Below are 13028 nucleotides of genomic sequence, written 5' to 3'. Positions count from 1 at the left end.
ATGAGCATGATTGTTACCTACTACTTTGCTAAATTTATTAGTTCTAGCAGTCTTCTGTTGGAGCTGTTTGAATCTTCTAAGTATAATGAGTCCTATCATTTATAATCAGTGATAATTTGTCTTCTTACTTTTCCATTTTTCTCCACTTTATTTTCTTCTCTTGCCTGATTGTTCTGGCTAGAATTTCTAGTACTATATTGACGAGGAGTGGTGACAACAGACATTGTTTTTGTTTTGTTTTTTTGTTGTTGTGTTGTTTTTTGTTCTGGATTTTAAAGGAAATGCTTTCTGTTTTTTTTTTTCCTAATCACTGTGATGTTGGTTTTGGGTTTGTCTTTATAGCCTTAATGATGTTGGGATAAGTTTCTTCTGTTGCTAGTTTCTTCAGCATTTTTAACACAAGTGGGTGCTGAATTTTGTCAAAGGCTTTCTCTTTATCAAGATATCTGATCTTTTTGTCCTTAATTCTATTTATGTGGTGAATGACATTTATTGATTTATGTATGTTAAATTATCCTTGCTTCCCTGGAATGAAACCAAATTGATCATGACGTACAGTCTTCTTAATATGTTGTTGAATATGATTTGCTAATTTTTTGCATCTAAGTTTATTAGGAATATTGTTTTTTTTCTTGATGTGTCCTCATCTGATTTGATTATCAAGGTGATACTGGTTTCATAGAATGAATTTGGAAGTGTTTCACTTTTATGGCTTAAAGTAACTCAGGAATGTTCAGCAGGAAAATGATTGGATTGTGAGAGCTCTAACCTAATTAGTTCATCTTAGTTTGAGTGAAGTAGGTTGTAACTGTTGACAGGTGGGTCCTTACTGGAGGAATAGGTCAAGGGGGTTATACTCTGCAAAGATCCATGTTCGCTATGGCTCCATTTTCTTTCTCTTTCTCTGATTCAGCAATGAGCTGAGCAGCTTTCCTCTGCTTGTGCTGTCTTACCTTGGGACCAGAGCAATCAAATTGGCTGTCTGTAGACTTGAGACCCTCTGAAGCCATGTGACCCAAATAAATTTGTCCTCTTCTAATTTTTTCATGTCAAGTATTTTGGTAACAGTGATGAAAAGCTTACTAAAACACACCCTTTCAGGTTCACAAAGTAATTTGAGGAGCATTGACATTATTACTTCTTGTTTAAAGGTCTAGTAGAATTCAGTTGAGAATCTTATCTGGTCCTGGACTTTTCTTTGTTGGAAGCCGTCTCATTACTGCTTGAATCTCATTCCTTGTTATTGGTCTGTTTAGATTTTCTATATCTTCTTTTTTAAATATACATTTTAAAATATCTTTATTTATTTATTTTTATGTGGTGCTGAGGATTGAACCCCAGTGCTTCACACATGCAAGGCAAGCTCTCTACCACTGAGCCCCAGCCCTCTACATCTTCTTGATTGAATTTTATGTCTAGAAATGTAGCAATTTAATCTATGTTTTTCAATTTATTAAAGTATAAGTTTCAGTATAGTCCTTTCAATATAGTCCTAGATTTCTGTGATGTCTGTAATGATTTCTTCTTTTTCATCTCTAATTTTATAAATGTGAGTAGTTGGCTATGGGTTTATCTAGCTTATTTTTTCAAACAACAAACTCTTAATTTCATTGATTTGTTGTTTTATTATCTTATTCTCTATTTCATTGATCCTTTGCATTTTTTTTTAGTTTCTATTTCATTGATTTTTGTTCTGATTTTAATTATTTCTTTCCTTTTATTGATTTTGGAATTGGTTTCTGTTTTTTTTCTAGGACCTTGAGATGAATCACTAGGTTATTTATTTGGGATCTTTCTGATTTTCTCATGTAGGCAGTCATAACTATAACTTTTCCTCTTAGAACCAACTCCATAGTGTCCCAGATATTATGGTAGGTTGTATCACTATTCTCATTCGATTCTAAGAATTTTTAAATTTCTCCCCTGATATCTTCTATCACCAATCCATCATTCAAAAGTATATTACTGTTCAATCTCCATTTGTTTATATAATATTCCTGGAGTTTTTTGGATGTTGATTTATAATTTTACTCCAGGATCATCACATAAGATGTTAGAAGTGATCTCTAACTATTAGTATTTGCTAAGTGTTGCTTTGTAGGATAAACTGTGGTCTATTTTGGGGAAGTTTCCAGGAACCCCTGAGAAGAAAATGAATTCAGCTATGGTTGGATGAAATATTCTATAGACTTCTGTTAAGACATTTGATTTATAATATTTTTTTAGGTCTGAGGGGTCTTCAATGAGTTTTTGTCTGGATGACATATTTATTGGTGACAGAGGTATGTTGAAATCCCTCAATATTATTGTACTAGAGTCTGAGTCTTTGTTGATTAGTGTCTGTTTTATGTAGTAGATAGACTGATGTTTGGGGCATAAATGTTTACTATTATTATGTCTTATTGTTGGAGTCTTCAGTTTGCCAGTATGAAGTGACCTTCTTTGTCTCTTCTGATTTACTTTGATTTGAGTTTTGCTTTGTTGGATGGGAAAGTAGCTACTGCTGCTTGTTTTCAGGCTCTATATGCATAGTGTGTGAATTTACATTATTTCACTTTCAGTCTCTGGCTATCTTTGCTAGTGGAGTGAGTCTCTTTCAAATAACAGATGGTTGGGTTTTGTTTTTTAAATCACTATGCCAGCCTATCTTTTAATTGGCTAATTGGTACTATTTACACTCAATGCTATTATAGAGAGATGTTTATCAATTCCTGCCATTTAATATTATTTCTGATGTTTAGTTTGATCCTGTTTCTTATTTGCTTATCTATCCTTCAAATAGTTTTTGTCCATTTGTGAAATCAGGAGTTTGATTTTTATTTCCTTCTTTATTTAGTATTTCTTAATATTTCCTATAGTGCTGGTTTAATATTCATGAATTCTTTTAGATTTCGCTTATCTTTGAAGATTTTTATTGCATCTTTGATTCTGAAGGATAATTTTGCTGGATCTAGCAGTCTTAGTTGACAGTTATTTTCCTTCAGGGTTTGGAGCACATCATTACTTGGCCTCCTGGAAGTTAGGGTTTGTGCTAAGAAATCAGAAGCAAATATGTTTGGCTTGCCTCCCCAAATGTAGCCTGTTGTTTTCTCTGGAGGCTTTAAAAATTTTATATTTGCTTTTTATATTAGGTATTTTAATTATAATGTGTCATGGGAGGGGTTTTTTTTGATCTTGTCTATTTAGGGTTCTGAATATTTCCATCTCCTTCTCAAGGTTTGGGAAACTTTCTGTTTTTATTTCCCTGAAAAGGGCATCCATTCCATTAGCCTGCTTCTCACTACCCTATTTGATTCCAATTATTTTTAAATTTGGTCTCTTAATGTTACCCCACAGTTCTTATATATTTTGGTCATGGTTCTTGTATTATTTTATTTTCATACTGCTTTTTAGAGCATTATAATCATACATAGTATTTGGGTTAATTTTAACAAAACAGTACACACAAGGAATTTGATATCATTCCCCATTTCCCCCTTCCTGTGTCCCTTCTCTCTTTCCTTCCCTCCTCCTTTTTCCTCTCTTCTTCGATCTTCCATTCACTCATTGGTCTATTTATGTTTGATTATATTATAGTATATATACACTCATATATACATATACCTCAATATATATGCCTATTTTTATATATATTCATTTTGGTACATTCACATATGTAACAGGCTATTATTTATTTCCTTCCATATTTCTACCCCTTTCCTGTCCTTTCTAGTTCTCCTTTTTGATTCCACTGATCTATTTATGATAGCCAGTCTCCTCTCCTGCTACCTTCTTTTCCTTATTTTGCTCTAGCTTCCACATATGAGAGAAAACATTTGGCTCTTGATTATTTGAATATGGTTTATTTTACTTAGTATAATCTCCATTTTCATCCATTGACCAGCAAATGCCATTACTTCATTCTTCCTTATGGCTGCCTAAAACTCCATTGTGTATATATGCCACATTTTCTGATCCATTCCTCTGTTGGTGAGCATCTGAGTTGATTCCATAATTTGGCCGTTTGGGATTTGTGCAGCTGTAAACACTGAAGTGGCCTTATCACTATAGTATGATGACTTTAGTTCTTTTAGATAAATATAGAGGAGTGGGATAGCTGGTTCATATAGTGGCTTCATTCTTAGTTTTTGAGGAATATCCACACTGCCTTATTCTAATTTATGCTTCTATCAACAATGCATGATATTATCTTTTACCCCATATCCTCTCCAGCATTTCTTTATTGTTGTTTGTGTTCTAGATAATTGCCATTCTGATTGGGGTGAGATGAATTCTTAGTGTAGTTTTGATCTTCATGTCCATGATTGCTAGAGATGTTGAACATATTTTATATATTTGTTGGCCATTTGTATTTCTTCTTTTGAAAAGTTTATGTTTAGTTCTTTGACCCATTTATTAATTGGGTTGCTTTTTGGCATTAAGTATTTTTTTTATATACATTCTGGATATTAATCCCCTGTCAGAAGAGTAGGTGGTAAAATTTTTTTTCCCATTCTGTATGTTCTCTTTTCATTCACTTGTTTTTATTTATTTATTTATTTATTTTTTGTGGTGGGTAGCTTTTTAGTTTGATGGCATCCCAATTATTGAGTTTTGGTTTTATTTCTTAAGCTTTAGGAGTCTTAATGAGTAATTTGATACCTGCCCCTATATGATGGCATGTTGACCCTAATTTTCTTCTAACAATTGCATAGTTTCTGGTCTAATTACCAAGTCTTTGATCCATTTTGATTTGAGTGTTTTTCAGGGTGAGAGATAAGGATCTAATTTTATTCTTCTACATGTAGACATCCAGTTCTCCAAGTACCATTTGGTAAACAGATTGTCTTTTCTCCAACATAACATTTTTGGCACCTTTATCAAGAATCAGACTATACGAGTTTGGGTTTATCTTGATGTCTTGTATTCTGTTTCAATGATCTTCATGTCTCTTTTGATCATAGTACCATACTGGCTTTGTTACTGTGGCTCTGTAGTATAATTTTGAGATTGGGTATTATGATGCCTCCTGCATTGCTTTTCTTGTCAGAATTGCTTTGGCTATTAGAGGTCTCTTATTCTTGCAAATGAATTTAAGAAGTAGTTTTTCTAATTCTGTAAATAATTTTATTTGGATTTTGATGGGAATTTCATTAAATATGTATATTACTTTGGTAGTATGGACATTTCAAAGTTATCAATTTTGCATGTCCATGAAAATGGTAGGTCTTTCCATCTTCTGAGGTCTTCTTCAATTTTATCTCGAATGTTTTATAGTGTTCATTATAGAGTTCTTTTACTTCCTTGATTATATTAATTCCCAGGCTTTTAAAAAAGATTATTGTAAAGGGGATAGTTTTTCTGATTTCTTTCTCAGCTGACATGCTGTTGGAATATAGAAAAGTTATTGATTTATGAGTATTAATCTTGTATTCTGCCACTTTGCTAAATTAATTTATCCAGAAGTCTTCTGGTGGAATTTTTTGTGTCTTCTAGATAAAGTAACATGTCATTGGCAAAAAGTGAAAGTTTGATTGTATTACAAGAATTGTATTCTTGTAATTTCCTTCTCTTTCCTGATAGTTCTTGCTAGAGTTTTGAGGACTATATTGAATAGAAGTAGTGAGAATGGACATCCTTGTCTTTCTTGTTCATCACTTTAGAGGAAAAGCTTTCTTTTTTTCCCACCATTTAGTATGATGTTGCATATGGGTTTGTTGTACACTGCCTTATTAATTTTGAGGCAAGTTCCTTTTATTCCTAGTTTCTCCAGTGTTTTTAACATGAATCATTGCTGTATTTTATCAAATGCCTCTTCTGCATCTATTGAGTGATTATATGATTCTTGATCTTTAGGTGGTAAATTACATTTATTGATTTGTGTATATTGAACCAGCCTTACATCCCTGGAGTAAAGTCAACTCGGTCATAGTGTATTACCCTTCCTAACATGTTTTTGAATGCATTTTGCTAGTATTTTACTAAGGATTTTTGCATTTGTGTTCATCAGCCATATTGGTATTTAGTTTTCTTTCCTTGATGTTTCTTTGTGTCATTTTGGTATCAGGTTATACTAGCTTCATAGAATGTATCTTGGAGTTTTCCTTTCAATTTCATGTAGTAATTTGAGGAAGACTACTGTTAATTTTTTTAATGGTCTGGTAGAACTCTGCTGAGAGTCCATCTGGTCTTGTGCTTTTTTTGTTTTAGCCTTTTGATTGCTGTTCCAGTTTAATTACTTGATACTGTTCTGTTAAAGTGTTCTATATCTTCCTAATTCTATTTGGGTAGGTCATGTGTCTAGGAATTAGTCAGTGTCTTGTAGATTTTGAATAGTTTCTAATGACATCTCTAATTTTTGGGGTCTTCTATCTCTTTCTTTTGGTAGTTTCACTAAGGGTTTATGAATCTTATTTATCTTTTCAAAGAACCAACTCTTTGTTGCGTTGATCCTTTATTGTTTTTTATTCTCAATTTCATTAATTTTGGCTCTGATCTTTGTTATTTCCTGTATTCTTCTTATTTTAGAATTCCTTTCTTTGTTTACTAAGGCTTTGAGGTGGAGCAGAAGTTTCTTTGGGACCTCTATATTTTTAATGTATGCACTCAGTATAATAAATTTTCTTCTTAGTACTGTTTCATACTGTCCCAGAGATTTTTATATGTTGTGTCTTCATTTTCATTTGTTTCTAAGAACTTCTTGATTTCTTCTCTCATTTCTACTTTCATCTGTTCTTCATTTAAAAGATGGTTGTTTATTGCTGGGCAAGGTGGCGCATGCCTATAATCCCAGCAGCTTGGAAGGTTCAGAAAGGAGGGTCACAAGTTCAAAACCAGCCTCAGCAAAAGCGATATGCTAAACAACTCTGTGAGACCCTGTCTCTAAAATACAAAATAGGGCTGGGGATGTGGTTCAGTGGTTGAGTGCCCCTGATTTCAATCTACAGTACCGTTCCCCCAAAAGTTGGTTGTTTAATAGCCATGTGTTTGTGTGGGTCTATTTTTTTCTTGCTGTCATTCTAATTTTATTTCCATTGTGGTCTGATATGATGCATGGTATTATCACTTTTTTGATATTTGCTTAGATTTACATTTTGATCTAGAATAATATTTTGGAGGAGAGTCCATGAGTTTCTGAGAAGAAGGTAAATTCAATTGTTTTGGGGTGAAGTATTCTGTTAGGCCAGTTTGATTTATAGTATTATTTGGGTTGGCTATATGTCTTTATTGATTTTATACTTTGATAACCTGTCTATTGATGCTAAAGGTGTGTTGAAATTTTCTAGTATTATTGTATGGAGGTCTTTCTAGTATTTAATGTTTGGGAGTATTTTTTAAGTGTTATTGGGTACATTAAATTTGGGGCATATATATTAACTAGCCTTATTTTTTCTTGTTGTTTTGTTCCCCTTTATTATGATGAAATGCCCCTCATTGCCTCCTTTAACTAATTTTTGCTTGAATTCAGCTGTATCAGATATGAATATGGCTACTCTGGCCTGTTTTCAGAGTCTGTTTGCATGGAATATTTTTCCCCATCTTTTTACATTTGGCCTGTGAGTGTCCCTACCTATGAGTTTCTTGCAAAAAAAAAAAAAAAAAAAAAGATTGGCTCTTGGTCTTTTGACCAATTCTGCAAATCTGTGTCTTTGAATTGGGAAGTTGAGACTTTATATTCAGTGTTGTTGTGCTTATGGTTTGCTGCCATTTTTGTTGTTCCTATATTTAATTCTGCTTTGTTTCTCATTTAGATGATTTGTCTTCTATTGATCTTCATTTATTTGGGAATTTTGGATTTTGTTTTTGGGATTTTCTGTGTGCCATTTATTTTCACATTGTCTTGTAATGCTTAGTTGTCATGTATTTTTTTCATTTTTCTTTGTCATAGAAGGTTTTTCATTCCCCATCAAATATGAAAGAAGTTTGGTGGGTGCAGCAATCTTGGTTGGCAGTTATTTTCTTTCAGAGCTTGAAAAGTTTTGTTCCATGCACTTATTGTTTTTAAGGTCTGAGTAGAGAAGTCTGAAGTGAGTCTAATTGGTTTGTCTCTAAATGTGCATGTTGTTCTTTATTTCAGCTTTTTACTACTTTTTCCTTATTTTCTGTGGTGAGCATTTTTATTATGATGTGTCCTGGAGAACTTCCCTTCTTGTTAGGTCTATCTGGGTCTGGTACATCTCCTGTATATGGGTATCTGTGTCTTTTCTTATATGGCGAATGTTTTCTGTGACAATCTCATTTAAAAATGTTCTTAATGCCTTTTAGCTTATATCTCTATGTTCTCTTTTATCCCAGTGATTCTCAGTTTGTTCTCTTGATGTTGTTCCAGCATTCTTATATATTGTGATTATGTTTTATTTTTTTTTCTTGTATTCGATGTACTCAAATTTATCCTGTTTTTTTCAAGGCCTCAGGTTCTGTTTACAAGTGCTCAAGTTCTGTTTTATATACACTCTAATATGTTGGTGATGCTTTCAAGTGAGTTTTTAATTTGATTCATCATGTCTTTTATTTACAGGAGTTCTGATTGGTTTCTTTTTGTATTAGTGAAATGATCTTTTTTTTCTCCTGTACATGCTCTCTTATTTCGTTCTTTAGTTCTTCTTTTAGTTCATTGAATAATTTGATGATCAGTTTTTAAATAATCTTTCTCTGGAAATTCCTCTACTTCTATTTTAGTGGGTCTTTATGTTGGGAGATTTTTAATTTTGGGGGAATATTTCTTTGCCTTTTTCCTCATGCTTTCTGAGGTCCTGCTGTTGCTTATCAGTTGAAATGGGTTCCCTTTCCTCTTCCTCTTTTATGTGCATGTCTTTATGTGTATATTTCTTTTTTATTATAGAATTTCTGTTTTGAATCCACTCTGATTATATTTCCTTGGGGCCTTGTTTTTGGTTTGGAGTTTTTGTCTCCTCAGTTCTATGAGTTGGAGTCATGTTTAGGCTCCAGCAGGGGTGGATCAATTATGGGGTGAGGATTCTTGTTGCTTGGCTGAGTTGTGAGTCTTTCTTAGCAGCAGGGTTTCTACTCTGGAAACTTGAATTGTCCCAATGATTTTCCTGCCACTTTTATTTGGAGTGGGAGCCAGAAATAGCACTAATGACAGTGACAGAAGAATAAATTTTAACTTAATTGTTTGGTGTATCCTTTGATATCTGTAGTCCTGTCACCTACAGGTGGCTTACTCTACCTGGAAAGTAGAGCACAACCGTGGTGCCCTTTTCCCTGAGAGTCCAGCAGCCAGTTTCACTGCCCAGAATTTTGTGCATGGTTTTAGGGAGGGGAGCCAGTCATAAATTTGTTTTCACCAAACCCCTCTCCCACTGACTATGAGTCCATTGAAGTCCCTCAGCTTCTATAATCCACAGGTTTCTCCAAGTCAACCCCCACCCCTGCGTTTTTCTAAAATACTTTATCTACCTATTGTACCTTCTCATTTGTCTGCACTACCCCCTTCTGCTGGTGACCACCATTGGCGGCCAAGGCACACTAGTATTTCAGATGTTCAAGTTAACTGAATTTTTGCATCTAAATATTTTTGTTTTACAGTTTATTATTAAGTTTCAGTGTATTTGCTTATGTACCTCCCTTATAGGAGCTGCCAGGCAATGTTTGCTGTCTCTACTCTCTCATCTTTCCCTTTTTTGTTCTTTTCTTTGATATGCTTTGAATGCTCAAAGCTGGCCACTTTTTCTTCTATATCTCAAATTCTGTCTTCTGCCTGTTCTATTTTATTAGAGAGACTTTCAGCTAAACCATTTGATTTATTGTGCCTTTCATTTCTAGAATTCCTTTTGGTTCTTATTCAATATCTCTTTTTCTTTATTGAATTTCCCATTCATATCCTATGCTTTCTTAATTTGTTTATTTTTCTATGTTCCCTTGGAATTTATTGGTCAATTTTATAATTATTTTGAATTTTTAACTGGTATTTCATTTACTTCAGTATCTTTAAAGTTAGTTACTGGTGAATTATGAACTTTAGGAGGTCTCATATTACCTTGTTTTTCATATTTTTTAATTGCACTGTTGGATTTTGTGCATTTATCAGGGTGGATCTCCCTTCCACTTTCATGTATGGGTTTTTTTAGGGCACAGGCTTTTCTTGGCAAACTGTTGTAGGATATCAGGTTGGTGGGAATTTTAAAATATATTTCCAAGCAAGTTTTGTAGTATAATTTTCCTGCTAGTTCTTTGGTGATGATTAGTGTATTTTGTAGAGTGTGTATTTTGTGTCACTTTCCCTCTCACAAGAATTCCACTTTCCCTCTCTCAAGAGTGTGGTCCTTCTGATTGATTTGGCAGTTCTATTCTGCAGGGTATATGTGTTATACCCTCTGTGATTGATCTTCTTCATTCAACATCTCTGTGTATTCTAAAGAGGTATGGTAGTAATCTCCATTGAGACCCCTCATAGGTGTGCTGTCTAGTCTTTGTGTTAATTCTGATTTTACTATAGGAGTGGATGTCCATGAGTAGGACCTAAGATCCCTCTTGCCCTTATCTGTTCTTACTTGGGGGTCTGTTTTTTGCCTCTTGGTAGTAAAATTTCACTGAAATTTGTGCATGGTTTGTGTGTGGAGCAAGGTGCAGTGTCTCTTGATTGTGGTTTGGATTTAGCTCAGAAGTGGAGTTTCTACCCTGTGAACTTCTAGTCTCAGTAGATTCCCAGCATCTCACAGAAACAGGGGAAACAAACTATAACTACATCATCAGTGAACAATATGAAACATTAAAATAAATACCAAGTTTATATTATGATATTTTTACAACACTACCACAAAATCAGCAGTGGTGGGATCAGCAGTTGCAACAGAAGCAAACATAAATTGCTGTGAACTAGGTCTGGCATTAAACATCAAGTGTCAACTATACATTGGCAATACTAATAACCACAACAATATAAATGGTGGGGTCAGGAATTATATAAACAAGTAGTTCTAAAAGATGGTAAAAATAACTTAATAAAGAAAAAATGTAATAGGAAGGTAAAAGAAAGTTTAACATACTCAAAATGTGAACAGAAGACAGAAGGGATATATATAGCAAGTGATGATTATAAAGAAAGAGAGAAAATGAAAGCAACAAAATAAAGGGAATGAGAGAACAAGAGAAACTGGCTGTTAGAGGGAAAAGATAGTAGAGAGTGCAACAATAGAAACAAAAACCCAAATGAATTGAAAAATTCTAATCCTTAAAAGATAAAGAAAAATAATAAACATAATAAATAGGAGCAGGTATGTATATGTATGTAGATGCACAAAGCAATCAGTACAGAAAGAACACCAAAAATAAAACAAACCAAAAAAAAAGGAAAAAGTTTTTAATGAAAAATGAAAGAATTATCTCTGCTGAGTTGCTCAAAACTGTTGACAAATATATGTTTGCCTATGCTAGACTGCCCTTTTTTCAGTTTCTTCTTGATATTTTTACCCCTGATATTTTTACCCTTTAAAGAAAGGGCAAGAGGTTGTTAAACTCTTGCTCTTTTGGTGTTGCTCACTGAGATGTTAGTTGGAGTTATCTGGAACCTCAGGCAAGATAGAATGGGAAGTTCTGTCACTCATAGTTTTTTTCACCGGACAGATCAGATTAGTGTGCTCCTGGGACTGCTGCAAGTTCAAATGGGAAGTTTTGGTGTCAGTGCTTTAGCTCCAATCAGGCCTTTGGGATTTTGTTGGGTGATGTCTGCTCTGGAGAGATTAGATCAACACACCCCTAAGGGTGGGCAGATGCCGATTTTAGGGACAGCCCCAAAAGTCTACTAGTAGTGTTGAGGAGCCAACCCCCCATAGAACTTGCACATTATGCTGTGCAGGAATGTGACAGTCTCAAACTCAATCCCCGAGTGAAATCCCTATGTGTAATCATGCCCACCTGCTCAGTTTCCTGGCCCTTTTAGATGGTCATGTGAGCTGTAGCCTTAAAGGGAAAGTGAGATACATTCCTTCCATAACTCTGACTGAAATTCTCCTGGTTACAATCCTCTGTGCCTCTCAATCATGTTCTGCTGTGTATACCAAAAGTCACTTAGTAGGTACTTGTTGGGATAGTATGACCATATTTGCTATAATCTGCTTGATCCTACATCTACAAGGTCTATTGTGGTCTCCTCCAGATGGCTCCCCTCTTTAGCTCACCTCTTGCCAATTGAGAAACAGAGCACTTTTCAAACGCTGGCTTGCTGTGCATCCTCAGGTTCAACTCTGTTCAGACTGTTTTTCTGTTCTTTGTTTTTTTCATGCCAAATTTGTCCATTGTTTCTCTTTCCACTTGTGTTCTCTCTCCCTTCTGTAGTGAACCAGTGCTGCTGCCACCAGCTTGGCTCTAAAGTACCCTTTCTTGTGCTTTGAATAATGCACCTGAATTTCTGGGAATTCGTAAGAGTCTTTTGACTGTCAGATATTTAATTTCAGTGAATTTCCCCCCCTTTCACTCACCACACCTCACTGAGAAGCAGTACTTCTTATGTTGCTTCAATTCTGAACCACAAAGCATTTGGAAATGCAGCTTTCCTTTAATCTTCCATCTTTGATTTCCTCTTTTGGTGGAGTCTTTTTGGTCTTCTAAGTCTTTAGGGTCTTTAATGGAATCATATCTGCAAACAGGGATAAATGGAATTATTAATTTCCTGTTTGTGGCACTCTTCTTCTTCTTGCATGACTGCTCCAGATAAAATTTTAAGTATTCTGTTAAGAGTGTTAAGAGTGCCTGTGTCTGTTTCTTAATTTTAGAGGTAATATTTTCAGTTTTTTTCCCATTCACTGTGCTATTGGCACTGGGTTTGTCATAGATAACTTTTAATATGTTAAGGTATTATACCTCTATACCTAGTTTCTTCAGGACTTTTATCATAAAAGGGATGTTGAATTTTTTGCATTACTTTTTCTGACTTTTTAAAGATGATATATTATTTTTATCTTTGATTTTATTCATGTGGGGTTTATTGATTTGTATATGTTGAATTGGCTTTGTAGCATTGGGATGAAACCAACTTGATTGTAGTATATGATATTTTTTAATTTTGGCACTTTTACTTGGAGTTTTAA

General features: G+C 34.3%; 1 protein-coding gene across 1 annotated transcript in view; it reads left to right on the top strand.

The window, feature by feature from the left end:
- Positions 1–13028, top strand: part of Dock3 (dedicator of cytokinesis 3) — a 589868-nt gene that overhangs the window by 92280 nt on the left and 484560 nt on the right. The gene's annotated exons all lie outside the window — the stretch shown is intronic.

Source organism: Marmota flaviventris, chromosome 8, assembly GCF_047511675.1.
Source record: "Marmota flaviventris isolate mMarFla1 chromosome 8, mMarFla1.hap1, whole genome shotgun sequence".
NCBI lineage: Eukaryota > Metazoa > Chordata > Mammalia > Rodentia > Sciuridae > Marmota > Marmota flaviventris.
The sequence above is the reverse complement of the archived record's forward strand: the minus strand, read 5'-3'. Positions and strand labels throughout refer to the sequence as shown.